Source organism: Triturus cristatus, chromosome 6 (assembly GCF_964204655.1).
Source record: "Triturus cristatus chromosome 6, aTriCri1.1, whole genome shotgun sequence".
In the NCBI taxonomy this organism is placed as follows: domain Eukaryota; kingdom Metazoa; phylum Chordata; class Amphibia; order Caudata; family Salamandridae; genus Triturus; species Triturus cristatus.
In genome coordinates, this window is record NC_140589.1 from 756708022 (window position 1) to 756721488 (window position 13467).

Below are 13467 nucleotides of genomic sequence, written 5' to 3' on the forward strand. Positions count from 1 at the left end.
ATTGATGTGTAAGTGAGTGTGGTGGGTGTGAGTTTATCTGTGAATGTGTGATTGATTTTTTGAGAAGTGCAACTGGTGTAGCTGTTGTGTGGTGTGTGAGTTGTGGTGTGTCTCTGCAGTGTGGTGTCTGCTGTCCTATGTCTATAGTTTGCAAAGGATCATGGTAGGGATTTCTGGCCTTTATGTAGGTGGAGTTGTGGGTGTTTATTTGCTTTGTCATTGCTTGTTTGGTCCTTTTTTTGTCTTTTTTCCTTTGGTTTTGTTGGGCATGATGGAGACGTTCATTTGACCGGGACGGATGCTGCCACGTCTGTACGTCTCGGTCTTCCGGATTGTGTTCCGTGCAAGTCGGTCTCGTTTCGCACGCATTGCATCGTACAGTGCGGGTCATACAGTGCGGGTACGTGTCGGTCGGGTCCATTCCTGATGCGTGTCGATCGGTACAATTCCCGGTCCGTTTACAGGTGAATCACTGATTTCCATACGGTTCGGTCGTGCGGCTTGTGTTTCGTATGAGTGGGTTGTAATTCACACGCATTGCATCGTACTATGCGGGTCATAAGGCGCCGGTACGTGTCGGTCGGTCTCCATTCCCAGTCGGTACGTTTTACAACCGGAATCGGAATCAGCCCCTAAGCGTTAACTTTCCATCTGCAGCTCATAATGTATTTACCAAGATATAAAAACAGATAAGAACAGTCAAAACATATCACTATAATTAGTACCTTCTAAGTAATAAAACCATTCAGAGAAATGGCTCAATTTTATTGTAATAGATAAACCCAAATGATTACGCAATAAATATAATTAGATATAAAACAAAATAGGAGGAAAAAAGCAGGCGTCAAATGAAGGATTCGGCAATTAAACTGACATGAGGTAAGTAAAACATATTACCCGGTAGTTCGAATATTGCTGTGCAAATGAGACTTGTAGATGACATAACAGCAATTAAGAACCATATGCTTCTTAACTCAGATAACACATATATAAATAAATAATATGAATTCCAACCAAACGTTGCTACAGCGCAGGTTTCACAACAGTTCTGGATGCAAATCACGTTAACATATACTAATATAAAGTCTTTCTGTTCACAACTTTTTATAAATTCCTTTTAGTTTACAGTATTTACATTTAATAATTCCATATGGGTACATTTCAAGTGTATGCTTTAGTATTGCAATGCACAAAAATTATAGAGATCCCAATGGAATCATTTACTTAAAATAGTCAATTTGTTATGGTGAATGTCGGGCCAGGAATGATGCCTGCATGATGTACAGTCATGTTTACTTGCATGCCCGAACTGCAAGAATCTGTAATCTTCTTATGGGATTTTTGGCCTTGCAAAACATTAATATAGTGTGTGTGCAAAGACCTAGGTCTGCCCTTGACTACAGTGATTTTTGGACTTCTCCTAAACTTGGAGGGGCGCACAAACAGAGCTCTCATAATGACAGAGGGACCATTGGTCCTGTCAGGGGTTTCATGTGTGTGGTGCAGTGGTGGCAGCAGGCCTTGTTTTGTAAATAATGACCAGGCCTCTTCATCTGCATTATGTGAATGCAAGCCTATTTTCCCATTCATCTGAAAGTTCCGCTGCTCACTGTGAATCCGGAATCCTAGCACCAACATCCTGAGCATGCGCGGATACTAATATACAGTGCATGTGTCTGAATGAGTCAAATGGATGCCTATGGATTCCATTTTGGAAGCCTATGTGTCATAGTCTTTATTATTTTAGAATATTACGATGGAAGTGTTGAAAGGGGTAGATTGCATGTGCGTATGTATTGAGCGCAAGAGCGAGGAGGCAGTTGACTAGACAGGACACTTGCCAGTCTGCTCCTTAATGCAATTGAAATAAACACATATATTCCTAAAACTATATATTTGGATCCTACAAGGTAACATAGTTGGCGTCGAGTAGGAAGATATCAATATACCAAGACCTGTTCATCAAAGGCACCTCTTTTGAGGATAATTGTAAAAGTGGAGGTTAGGGTTCCGTAATTCTTTCTCCAGATACACCCCTCACTTATAATCAGAGGTAGTGACCTCCCACTTTATTGCCTCTAAATTTCTAAAAAACTGTATTTTACAGATGACAGTCACTTAAGCACAAATACCCCTATCAGCCATAAAAGAGTATGGCTGTGAGTAGAATATCAACACACATGCATATATGTGTAAACTTAGAAAAATAGTGAAAGGGCAAGATGGCACCTCACGTGCGCACCACCAATAGAGCTTGCTGATTGGTGCTCACCAGCTATGCCCACTTGTTTCATCATTGGTAGCCATCTCGCCTTAAAGAATAAAAAAGTGTCCGGAACAAACAAAATGGTGCTGAGAAAACATGAAATGAATGTATCACAAACTACCATGAATACAACCACGTGAAGGTAAAATTGAAATAAGTAGCACATTAACCAATACCAACTTTATTATTCGCTTGTGCACTTATTCAAGTTAAAACCGGTTGCAATTTATGCATACCGCTTCATACTGAGCCGACATGTTTCATTGCCACTACAACTTTGAGGCAATTTCGTCAGGGCAGTGAGGTCGTCAGGCACAAGTACTGGACACTGATATTTTCTTAAACAGGGACTGTCAAATGTAAAAACAAACCGGTACATAGCCAGTTACTCTCTAGGGTTCTCATTCTCAACATTATATCAAACACTATTTATTCATTACACATGTGTTAACATTACCATGAACGAGCCAAAGTCCTTCGTACCGGCTCTCCCCTTATGTCACTTAAGAGACAGAACTCCAAACATGAGTCGTCTTTATGGGCATACACTCTACTGTAGTGCCGATCTACAGAGTGATAAAAAACAATAAAGAACACACACACTTTTTACTCGTCAGTGGCCATTTTCACTCGTCTCAGAATCCACTGAGATACTTTTCAGTTCGAATCATAAAGCTACTGCGGACACAGTTCATGGTTACTAGCATCCCCACCTATTCGCTCAGCAATATTCATAATTGCTCGTTTCCAATATCATATCATACAGTCTTACTCCCCTCCAGTCAGAGGGAGTACATAAAAACCTCACCGCCTTAGTCCTGAAGGAGCGTGTTATCTCGACCCTCACTCTCACCGAGTAGTCACTTCAGTTTAAACCTCCGTGACGGTCCACATGTCACGTGATCGATCGACGTTCCTGGGGGCCATCTTGGAGTGTTGTAAAACTACCATAAACTCCTGTCATGCCTCTTCATTTACCCACGTAGCAACTACGGATAACAAACATTTCGATAGTGATATGACAAAATATATTTCCCATTAACTTTGGAAGTTAACTATCACAGTCATTTTAATTTAACTCTTAAATTTTGACAGCAGCAAATCCATATTGGTGAATTTTCATTACACCCCTTTTACCACTGCAACTACCTCAAATGTGTCAACTGTTCCATCGCTTTACATGGCCTATTACTAGGTTTACACAGTCCTGAAAAATGGTAGACATTTCACGTGACCTAACAGAAAACAAGGAGGCCATCTTCTAATAGGCAAAAGGTCAACCTCCATAAGAATACAATTGCTACAACACCCCTTGTTCATTAACCCTTTGTATGCTCATGACGAGCTGGACTCGTCATGGCACACAGTCGTCGTGTGCTCATGACGAGTGCAGCTCGTCATGACACCCACCCACGAAGGAAGCGCTGGCCCCCCCCCGGTGGGCGGTCGATCTGGGTTTAGTTATCGGGAAAGGCAGGGGAAGACCTTCCCCTGCCTCCCCCCGCCCCCGCGAGGCGCGCTGACGTCATTGGAGGTTTCACTTTCATCACCAACGCGCAGGAAGCCATTTTCTTCCTGCACGTCGGTGAAGAAAGAGGTAAGTTTTGGGGCTGGAGAGGGGGTGGATTTTCTTAAAAGAGACATTGAGGGAAAAGAAAGGGTTTTCCTTTCCCTTGATGCCTCTGTTGTGCATTCCTGCTGCACGATCGTGCAATCGTGCAGCGGGAATGCCCACTAGACACCAGGGATTTTTTTATTTTTAAATGCCCATGTCTGTACTGTTTGGGGGGAGCAGCCCCTTAGGCAAGGGTCGCTCCTCCTTTTGTGGGCAATGTATTTTTTCTTTGTCTGCCCCCCTGGGGGGGTGCAGACATTCTTTTTAAATAAAATCGGCCCACTGGCCATTTTACAGAAATGTAGTGGGGAGTGGCCCCTTGGGCAGGGGTCACTCCCCTTTGGGGCCATTTTTTTTAGGTAGTTTATGTTTGTTTTGTTTGGGGGAGCGGCCCCTTAGGCAAGGGTCGCTCCCCTTATGGGGGTATATTTTAGGCTTTGTCTGCCCCCCGGGGGGGGGAGATTTTCTTTATTAAAAAAACAAAATGCCCACTGGACCACCAGGGAATGTTTAGTGGGGAGTGGCCCCTTGGGCAAGGGTCACTCCCCTTTGGGGGCTTATGATTTTGGCTGTCTGTTTAGGTCGAGCATTCGAGACCTCTTGTATATACTTTAGTATATACTTATATGTTTATATGGTTTGAGGGCTTTGGAGATCAGCCCTAGGACTTGTCTCCTTTCGCTTAGGGACTTTTTTTTCTGATCAACTGACTCTATTTAACTTTCTTGATAGAAAACGACCAGCAGAGGTCAGTAAAATACCAGAATCACCGCAGCATTCTCTAGTTTTCAGTCCATAGAAATTGTCTTCCACAAGCACCCACAGACAATAATATTTTTTTATAATCTTATATCTTCAGTGATATGACCACCGAAGGCCCAGATGTTATATTAAAAACAGAGCTTTGGACTATACCATTTCCCGCTGAAAGGCAATATTTCTCCTGGTGTGTTCCAATACTTGTTGTGTCACGCAGTTTGGTGCTTGCTTTCCCTCCATGTCAAGGAACAGCAGATGTTTCAGCGTGCAGCCTAATGTGCTGCATAGCTAAGTACATATAAGGTCCCAAAGGCGAGATTGCATTGCAAATACTTGTTTAATGTAGGGCCCACTAGGCCACCAGGAAGTTATTTGTGGAGAGTGACCCCTTGGGCAAGGGTCACTCTCCTTTGGGGTCAATATTTGTGGCTGTGTCTGCCCCGCAAAGGGCCAGATCTCCATGTTTTTTTAAAAATTGGACCCACTAGACCACCAGGGATTTTTTTGTGGAGCGTGGCCCCTTGGGCAAGGGTTGCTCCCATTTGGTGAGCATTAAATTGGCCGTTTCTGCCACCCTGAGGGGCAGATCGGCTGATTTGTTTTTTTGTAGGGCCACTAGGCCACCCGGGTTTTTTTTAATGTTGGGGAGCGGCCCCTTGGACAACGGTCGCTCCTCTTTATGGGAGGATGATTGTGGTCATTTCTGCCCTCTTTGGGTGGCAGAAGCCACTAGACACCTGTTTTTATTTTTATTTTTGTGTTTGGGACTGGCCTCAAGGGCAAGGGTTGCTCCCCTTTTACGGGGGTGAATATTTTATTTATACTCTTAGGCCCACCTACCCCTTAGCTTGGCTGGTGGATTGTGTGTGGACTGGTGCATTATTTGCATATGTGATTGTGATGTTTTTTTCTCCTTTTTATTCTAGTGTAAATCTTTTGATTCCGAATTTGCGATTTCGACAGTGGTGTTCTGCAGTTTTGCCCTGTTGCATTTTTAGTGGGATATTGTTGATCCATACTGTGTCTGTGCAGAGTAGGTGGTGGTGAATTTAGCTGCTCCTGGCAAGTTAGTGGTATTGTTTTGGAGTATATAGGTATTTCTAATAAAGGTGCATTTTGTTTATTACTTATTTTACAAAGTGTTTGTTGTTGTTGACATGTTTGACAAGTTATTTTTATTAGTAAGCAGTATGGCTAGCCGTAGAATGACTGCTCAGCAGGTGGTTGGTATGCTTCTTGAATCTTTCTCTGAGCAGGATTATGAGACTGATAGTGCGTCTGAGGGAGAGGAGGGAGGGGAAGGTTCAGGCAGTGAGTTTTCTCTCCACATGGAATCGTCGGATGATGAAGGTACTCTCAGTGCAGATGAAGCTACTCTCAGTGCAGATGAAGGGCCTGTTTTAGAGGAGGATACTGTTGTGCCAATGGTGCAAGAGGCATCTGGATTACAGCCTGAGGCTTCTAGGCTTCCTACTGGAATTGCTGGACTCTGGGTTGATCCAAACATGGTGCAGCCGGTGTTGCCTGCCTTTAGTGGTGATGCAGGGTGTAGAGTGGATTGTGAACATGTTTTGCCTATACAGTTTTTTCAGTTATTTATGGATGATATATTTTTGGGTGAGATTGTTGAGCAGACTAATTTGTATGCTGAAGTTTTTGAGGGACAACAGTGACAAACTTAGGCCCCACTCTAGAGTTACCCAGTGGACTCCCACAAATTTGGAAGAGATGAAGAAGTTTTTGGGTTTGACTTTATTGATGGGTTTGATAAGGAAGCCGTCCATGGCTTCATATTGGTCTACCAGTCCCTTGATGGCAACAGCCATATTTCCTGCAGTTATGACTCCTGATCAGTATTTACTTTTGCTACGGATGCTACATTTTGTTGATAATTCTTTGGCATTGCCACGAGATCACCCTGAATGTGACCGTCTTTTTAAGATTCGGCCTGTTCTTGATCACTTTGTAGATCAATTTTCAGAGATCTACACTCCTTGGAAAGAAATATCTATTGATGAGTCTTTGGTCTTGTTCAAGGGCCGTTTGGTTTTTAGGCAGTACATCCCTAGCAAGAGGGCATGCTATGGAATTAAGCTGTATATGTTGTCTGAGAGTAGGACAGGATATGTTTTTAATTTCCGTGTGTACACTGGTAGGGATTCCACTATTGACCCCCCTGGTTGTCCGTCCACTTTTGGAGTTTCTGAGAAAATTGTGTGGGATCTTGCTAGAGGACTGTTTAACAGAGGCCACCATTTGCACCTTGATAACTTCTACACTGCTGTGCAATTGTTTAAGGAATTGTTCAAAGTGGACACTTTTGCTTGTGGCACAATCCGCTCTAACCGTAAAGGTTATCCAAAAGAGCCTGTTTGCAGAAAACTTCAGAGGGGACAGTGCAGTTCCTTCCGTAGTGATGAACTACTAGCTATGAAATTTGTGGACAGGTGGGATGTGTACATGCTGACTACCATCCATGATGAGAGTACTTCACCTGTGGCTGTTTGGGGTCAGATATCTGAAGTGCGCAAACCTGTGTGCATTTAAGACTACAATAAGCACATGGGTGGTGTTGATAGAGTTGATAAGAGGTTGGAACCTTACACTGCTATTCATAAGGCTTACGTTTGGTATAAGAAGTTGGCCATCCATCTCTTTAATTTAGCAACTTTCAATGCTTTTGTTGTGTTCAAGGAGTGTTCTCCAGCATCAAAGTTGACTTTTGTTCAGTTTCAGCAATCTGTGATAGGCAGCCTTGTTGTTGTGGAACAGGCAAGTGTTCCTAGCGTTGGATTGGTGGAGGATGTGGCTCGATTGAAAGATCGCCACTTTCCTGATTTCATTCCTCCCACATCCTCAAAAGACTTTTCCACTAGGAGATGTAGAGTCTGTTGGCGAAGAGGTACGCGGAAGGAGACTCGTATGTACTGCCCCGAGTGTCCTTCTAACCCTGGGCTGTGTGTCCCTGCTTGTTTTAGAGCGTACTATACGCAAAATTATTTTTGGGAGCATCCATGAGTGGTAAAGGGAACTGCCTGGCCTGTATTCTTTAAAAAATGTGATTCTGTTTCAAGGTTGGTATTAGTGCAATGTATTTAGTTTCAGATTTTGTGTTAGTAGATTTGTATCTATTTGCAATTTGTTTGTGTTTTTATTTTTGTCCAAAAAAATCCTAAATGTGATGGTGGTGTGTGTAGGCTGGCACTTGGCTGGTGGTGTGCGTGGACTGGCACTTGGCTGGCGGTGTGCGTGGACTGGTGCTTGGCTGGTGGTGTGCCTGGACTGGCGCTTGACTGGTGGTGTGAGTGGACTGGCGCTTGGCTGGTGGTGTGCGTGGACTGGTGCTTGGCTGGCAGTGTGCGTGGATTGGCGCTTGGCTGGCAGTGTGCGTTGATTGGCGCTTGGCTGGTGGTGTGCATGGACTGGTGTTTGGCTAGCGGTGTGCTTGGACTGGCGCTCGGCTGGCGGTGTGTGAGTAGTGACTTGCTGCTGGTCACTACACACACTGCTAGCTGAGTGCCACTCCACACAATCCATCAGCTTGTGTGGTTGCTGTGTCAGGAATGTGGGTGTGTGAAAGTGATGGGCCCTTGAATGGCGCTGTCTGCTGGTGTGAGTTTTGTAATGTGATGGGTCCGCGGCTGGAGGTGTGAATGGTTTTGTATGTGTCACACATATGAAAGGTGTATGAATGGCCTGTAAAGAGGTAGGTGCCTTGTCGTGGCTTTACAGCTCATGAGCTGTGAGTCAATGGTTCAGTTTCTCGCCCTTTCAATGATTAACAGTGCATTTCATTTTTGTGAAATCACTTGCTAATTCAATTGTATATACTGAAGCATCACTCACCCTCATGCCAAATCCAACCAGTATGTGTGTGTGCTTGAGGATTAGATGGCTGTGCAGTAATATTTGTCTTTCTGAATCAGGGTATACCTTGTCCCTTTTTGTGAATGTTGTAATGTGTTGTTTTTGTGCCTGGTGGTGTGAATGGTCTTGTGTGTAGCACGTATGAAAGGTGTGTGAATGGCATGTAAAGCGGTTGGTGCCTTGCCGTGGCTCACGAGCTGCGAGTAACTGGTTCGGTTTTTTGTCCATTTAATTATTGACAGTGCATTTCATTTTTGTGAAATCTCTTGTTAATAAAATTTTATATTCTGAACCATCACTCGCCCTTGTGCCAAATCCAACCAGTATGTGTGTGTGTTTGAGGAATAGATGGCTGTGCAGGAAACTTTGTCTTTTTAGTCTCTCTGCCAAGGTGTACATTCCATCTAAGAATAATCTACCAACTGTAGATACAGTCCTAAATGCATGGGAGTTCATGATGATGTCTCTCTTGTGAATTCCAAGAAGTTATTTTATCCACAATGTCCTGCAAACCTCAAAATGTCTGTCACATTTTCCTTGCAATATTGTGCCAAAATTCTCATGCTGTAGAAATAAACAACTAATTATGTCAACACGATCTGGTTGGGGGATTCACGCAAGTCATACCTCCCTGGAAGCCCCCGGGTGTCTAGTTTTTAGAAATGTGTGAGTTTGGTAGGTTTCCCTAGGTGCCGGCAGAGCTCGGGTTCACAAAGTACAGCTAGGACCTTTGCCAAAAAAGGGTCATGTTTCACTGCGAAATTGAGGTGTGACCACGTTGCGTTTTGCGCCGTTTCCTGTCGCGGGCACTAGGCCGACCCACACAAGTGAGATACCATTTTTCTCGTAAGACTTTGGGGAACGCAGGGCGGCAGAAATTTGTGGATCCATGCAGATTCCAGAACTTTCCACCACAGAAATGTGGGGAAAATGTGTTTTTTTGGAAAAAATTTTAGGTTTGCAAAGGATTCTGGGTAATAGAACTTGGTGGGAGGCAGCTAAGTCACCCCATCCTGGAATCCCCTGGGTGTCTATTTTTCGAAAAGGTATAGGTTTGCTAGGTTTGCCTACGTGCCGGCAGACCTATGGTTCAAAAACTACAGCCAGCTAGGCACTTTACCAAAAAAGGGTCATTTTTCACTGCAAAATTGAGGTGTGACCACGTTGCGTTTTGCACCATTTCCTGTCACGGGCACTAGGCCGACCCACACAAGTGAGTTACCATTTTTCTTGTAAGACTTTGGGGAACGCGGGGTGGATCCATGCAGATTCCAGAACTTTCCATCACAGAAATGTGGGAAAATTTTTTTTTTTTTACAATGGTTTAGGTTTGCAAGGGATTCTAGGTAACAGAACCTGGTGGGAGGCAGTCAAGTCACCCCATCCTGGATTTCCCTGGGTGTCTAGTTTTCAAAAATGTATAGGTTTGCTAGGTTTCCCTAGGTGCCAGCAGAGCTAGGGTTCACAAAGCTAGGCACTTTGCCAAAAAAGGGTCATTTTTCACTGCAAAATTGAGGTGTGACCACGTTGCGTTTTGCGCCGTTTCCTGTTGCGGGCAGTAGTCCGACCCGCTCAAGTGAGGAATAATTTTTCTCGTAAGACTTTGGGGAATGCGGGGTGGGTGGAAATTTGTGGATCCACGCATATTCCAGAACTTTTCATCACAGGAATGTGGGGAAAATATGGTTTTTTTGACAATTGTTTAGGTTTGCAAGGGATTCTGGGTAACAGACCCTGGTGGGAGGCATTAAAATCACCCCATCATGGATTCCCCTGGGTGTCTAGTTATCAAAAATGTATAGGTTTGCTAGGTTTCTCAAGGTGCCGGCAGAGCTAGTGTTCAAAAACTACAGCTAGACACTTTGGTAAAAAAAAGGGTAAATTTTCATTGTGAAAATGTGGTGTGTTCACGTTGAGTTTGAGCCATTTCCTGCAGTGGGCACTATGCCTACCCACACAAGTGAGGTACCATTTTTATCGGGAGACTTAGGGTAATTCAGATGTGTAAAGCAACTGTTATTACCTATTGATTTTTATGCATTTCTGCCTCCCAAATGAAAGACATTGCGTAAAAAAGAAGTCATTTGGAAAAATGACCGATAATTCTCATACGAGTATGAGTATTCCCAATTTCGAAAATGTGCAAATATGTACTGTTTCTAAACTCTATAATTTGTTCCCATTTCAGAAATACATAGGTGTCTTTCATACCGATTTTTCCATGTATAGATTTTCCCACAATAACTGCTATATACCCGGAACATAATAAAAAACCATTGCAAATTGCTGCTCAGTTTTTGACTCTGGGTTCGTCAGGTTCTTGGTGAACCTACAAGTCCTATATATCCCCACAACCAGGAAGGTCCATCAGATGTAACGGTATATTGCTTCCAAAGAGCTGTCATAATTAGAAGAAGTTACAGGTGAAAACGTTGACACAAAAGGCTGTTTTTTTCAAATAATTTTCAATTTTTCCTATATTTAACGGTTAGTTTCTATAAAGAAACCTTGATGGATCTACACAAATGACCCCTTGCTGAATTTAGAATTTTATCTACTTTTCTAAAATGTATAGCTTACCAGGATCCATTATTGCTTTCACACCCATTTCTACCATTAACTGGAAGGTGGTTGAAAGCACAAAAAATAGCAAAAATAGACTATATCCCAGAAAAATGCCAAAACTGTGTAAATAATGTTGGTTTTCTCACAAAAGTCTGTCATTCCCTAAAAGCTGCGAAAATGGTGATTTCAGCCCCACAAACCCTTTTTTGATACCATTTGTAGAGAAAAACCCAGACGCTTTCATTTGCAGCCTGTTTTTCCAATTTTTCCCCCCAAAAAACTAAATTTTGCTGTATTTTGGCTAATTTCTGGGACCCCTCCAGGGGAATCCACGAACCCTGGGTACCTTTAGAATCCTCATGATGTTGGAAGAAAAGGACGCAAATTTGGCATGGATACCTAATGTGGTCAAAAAGTTACAGAGGCCTAAGCGCACACTACCCCAAATATCCCAAAAAAGGCTTGGCACGGGGGGGAAAGGCCTAGCAGCGAAGGGGTTAAGTCAAGGATTATCCATGATCATAGTGTAGTATATAGGGGTTATATAAAACTGTGATTTTGGCAAATTGGGTACTCCCTTCTCGGACACCAAAGTAAGGACCAGCCCTCGCCAAAATAACTGATTTTTAACATCTGACTTTATTCCATTCTATAAAATCATTCAATCCAATCTGGTCACTCTTCGCCAGGAAAATCCAACGTGCTTCTTTTGTAGCCAGAACTCTCTCTATGTTCTGTGGGTCCCCCACCACTTTTCCAGTACAACCCAAGTAAAGGAAGGTTTCTGCTCCTTACAATGCTGTACTAACTTAGTGGTTAGTTTCCCTGCTCTGATGGTACTGAGATGTTCCTGCACTCTAACTTTGATCTTCCTGGTTGTAAGCCCTATGTAATGTAACCCACATTGGCATGTCAACCTGTATATAACATTCGTGCTGTTGCAATTACTGAATCGCGTCAAGTGTCAAGTTCTACCGGTGCTCAAAATGACACTAAGAGTCTTCTTTGTAAGGTTACATACAGAGCATGTTCCACAAGGGTAATGCCCCGGGGGGATAGTTGTTTCTTTTTGTTGAGATCTGGCCCAAGTATGTACCAATTTATCCTTTAGGTTACCTGACCTTTTGAATGTGAATCTAGGGGGTGGCATTTTGAAATCAGTCGAGTAGGAAGAACCATTATGGGGTGAGGGAGCACACATTTCACATTACAGGAACCGGGCATGGAGGAATCGCTAACTGCAGCAGTTGAAAACTAAGAGTGGGTGTTGGGAGAAATTGCAATCCGATTTATCAAGTGCTTATACAGTGAGTGTAAACTTCTTCTAAATATTGGGGCACAATTTTTTTTTTGCCTTTAAATCTTCTGGCTGTGGGCATTGGAGGCCACGAGCCCTTGGAAGGGACTCGCAGGGCGACAGGCAACGGTACGCTCACTGATCCACTCGTCAGGACGGCACGTCTGCTCTTCCAAGTGTCTGATGTCATTGGGGAGACATTCAGATACGCTCCTACGGTACGTGGCAGCCATCTTAAATTGGGAATGTAAACAAAGCCATTCGAGTGTAGTAGCAGCGAGTGGCAGTAAGAAAGGAAACTTTGGGGAAATAAAAGAATATAATAACAATGAAATTGGTGTAACAGATATAAAATCCACACATATTTTTGGGTCAGGAATTTTATCTTCTATTCTTCCTGTGTGGCCATTTGTGAGGAGGATTCTCTGCTGTTTCGGATAGATGATACAGTGAGAGAATGTTGCATTTAATGAGGTGTGGTGAGGTTTGGACAGTGGACTAACTAACTTAATTACTGAAGTAAGGGCACTGACCAATTTCACATTATATTGTTCAACAAATGTTCATATTGTGTCCGCCACATGCATTTTCGTCGTCCTGCATTAAGATGGTGTGAATGGAAGGAGTATTTTCGGAATTATATCAAAACTGGCTGCTGATTGGAAAATGAAACTGTAAACAAGAAAATAATTTTATTGCACTTTTTAGTACCCAAGGGGTTGAAAACTTTTAATCAAATGCATAAATATGTGGTGGGTGGTGGTGATGTAAATGTGTTCAACTTAGAAATTGAAAATCTAGATAAGCATTTTGCTCCCAAGGTCTGCATAGGTAAAACATGCTATATTTTGTTTCAGAGAAAATAACCGAAGAATGAATCTATTGATTATTATGTTAGCGAGTTAAGAAATTTGGCTACCGATTGTGCATTTGGGGGGTTGAAAGAAGACCTAATACCGGACCAGGTGGTTATGCATGCCAAGACCATCTGTGGGTAAACGGTGATTCATGTTTGAAGGATGTATTGGCAATTGTTTTGAAAGCGGAATCCTCTAGCAGGTATGCTGGTGCTTTGAAAACTGACTCTACAGAATCCGT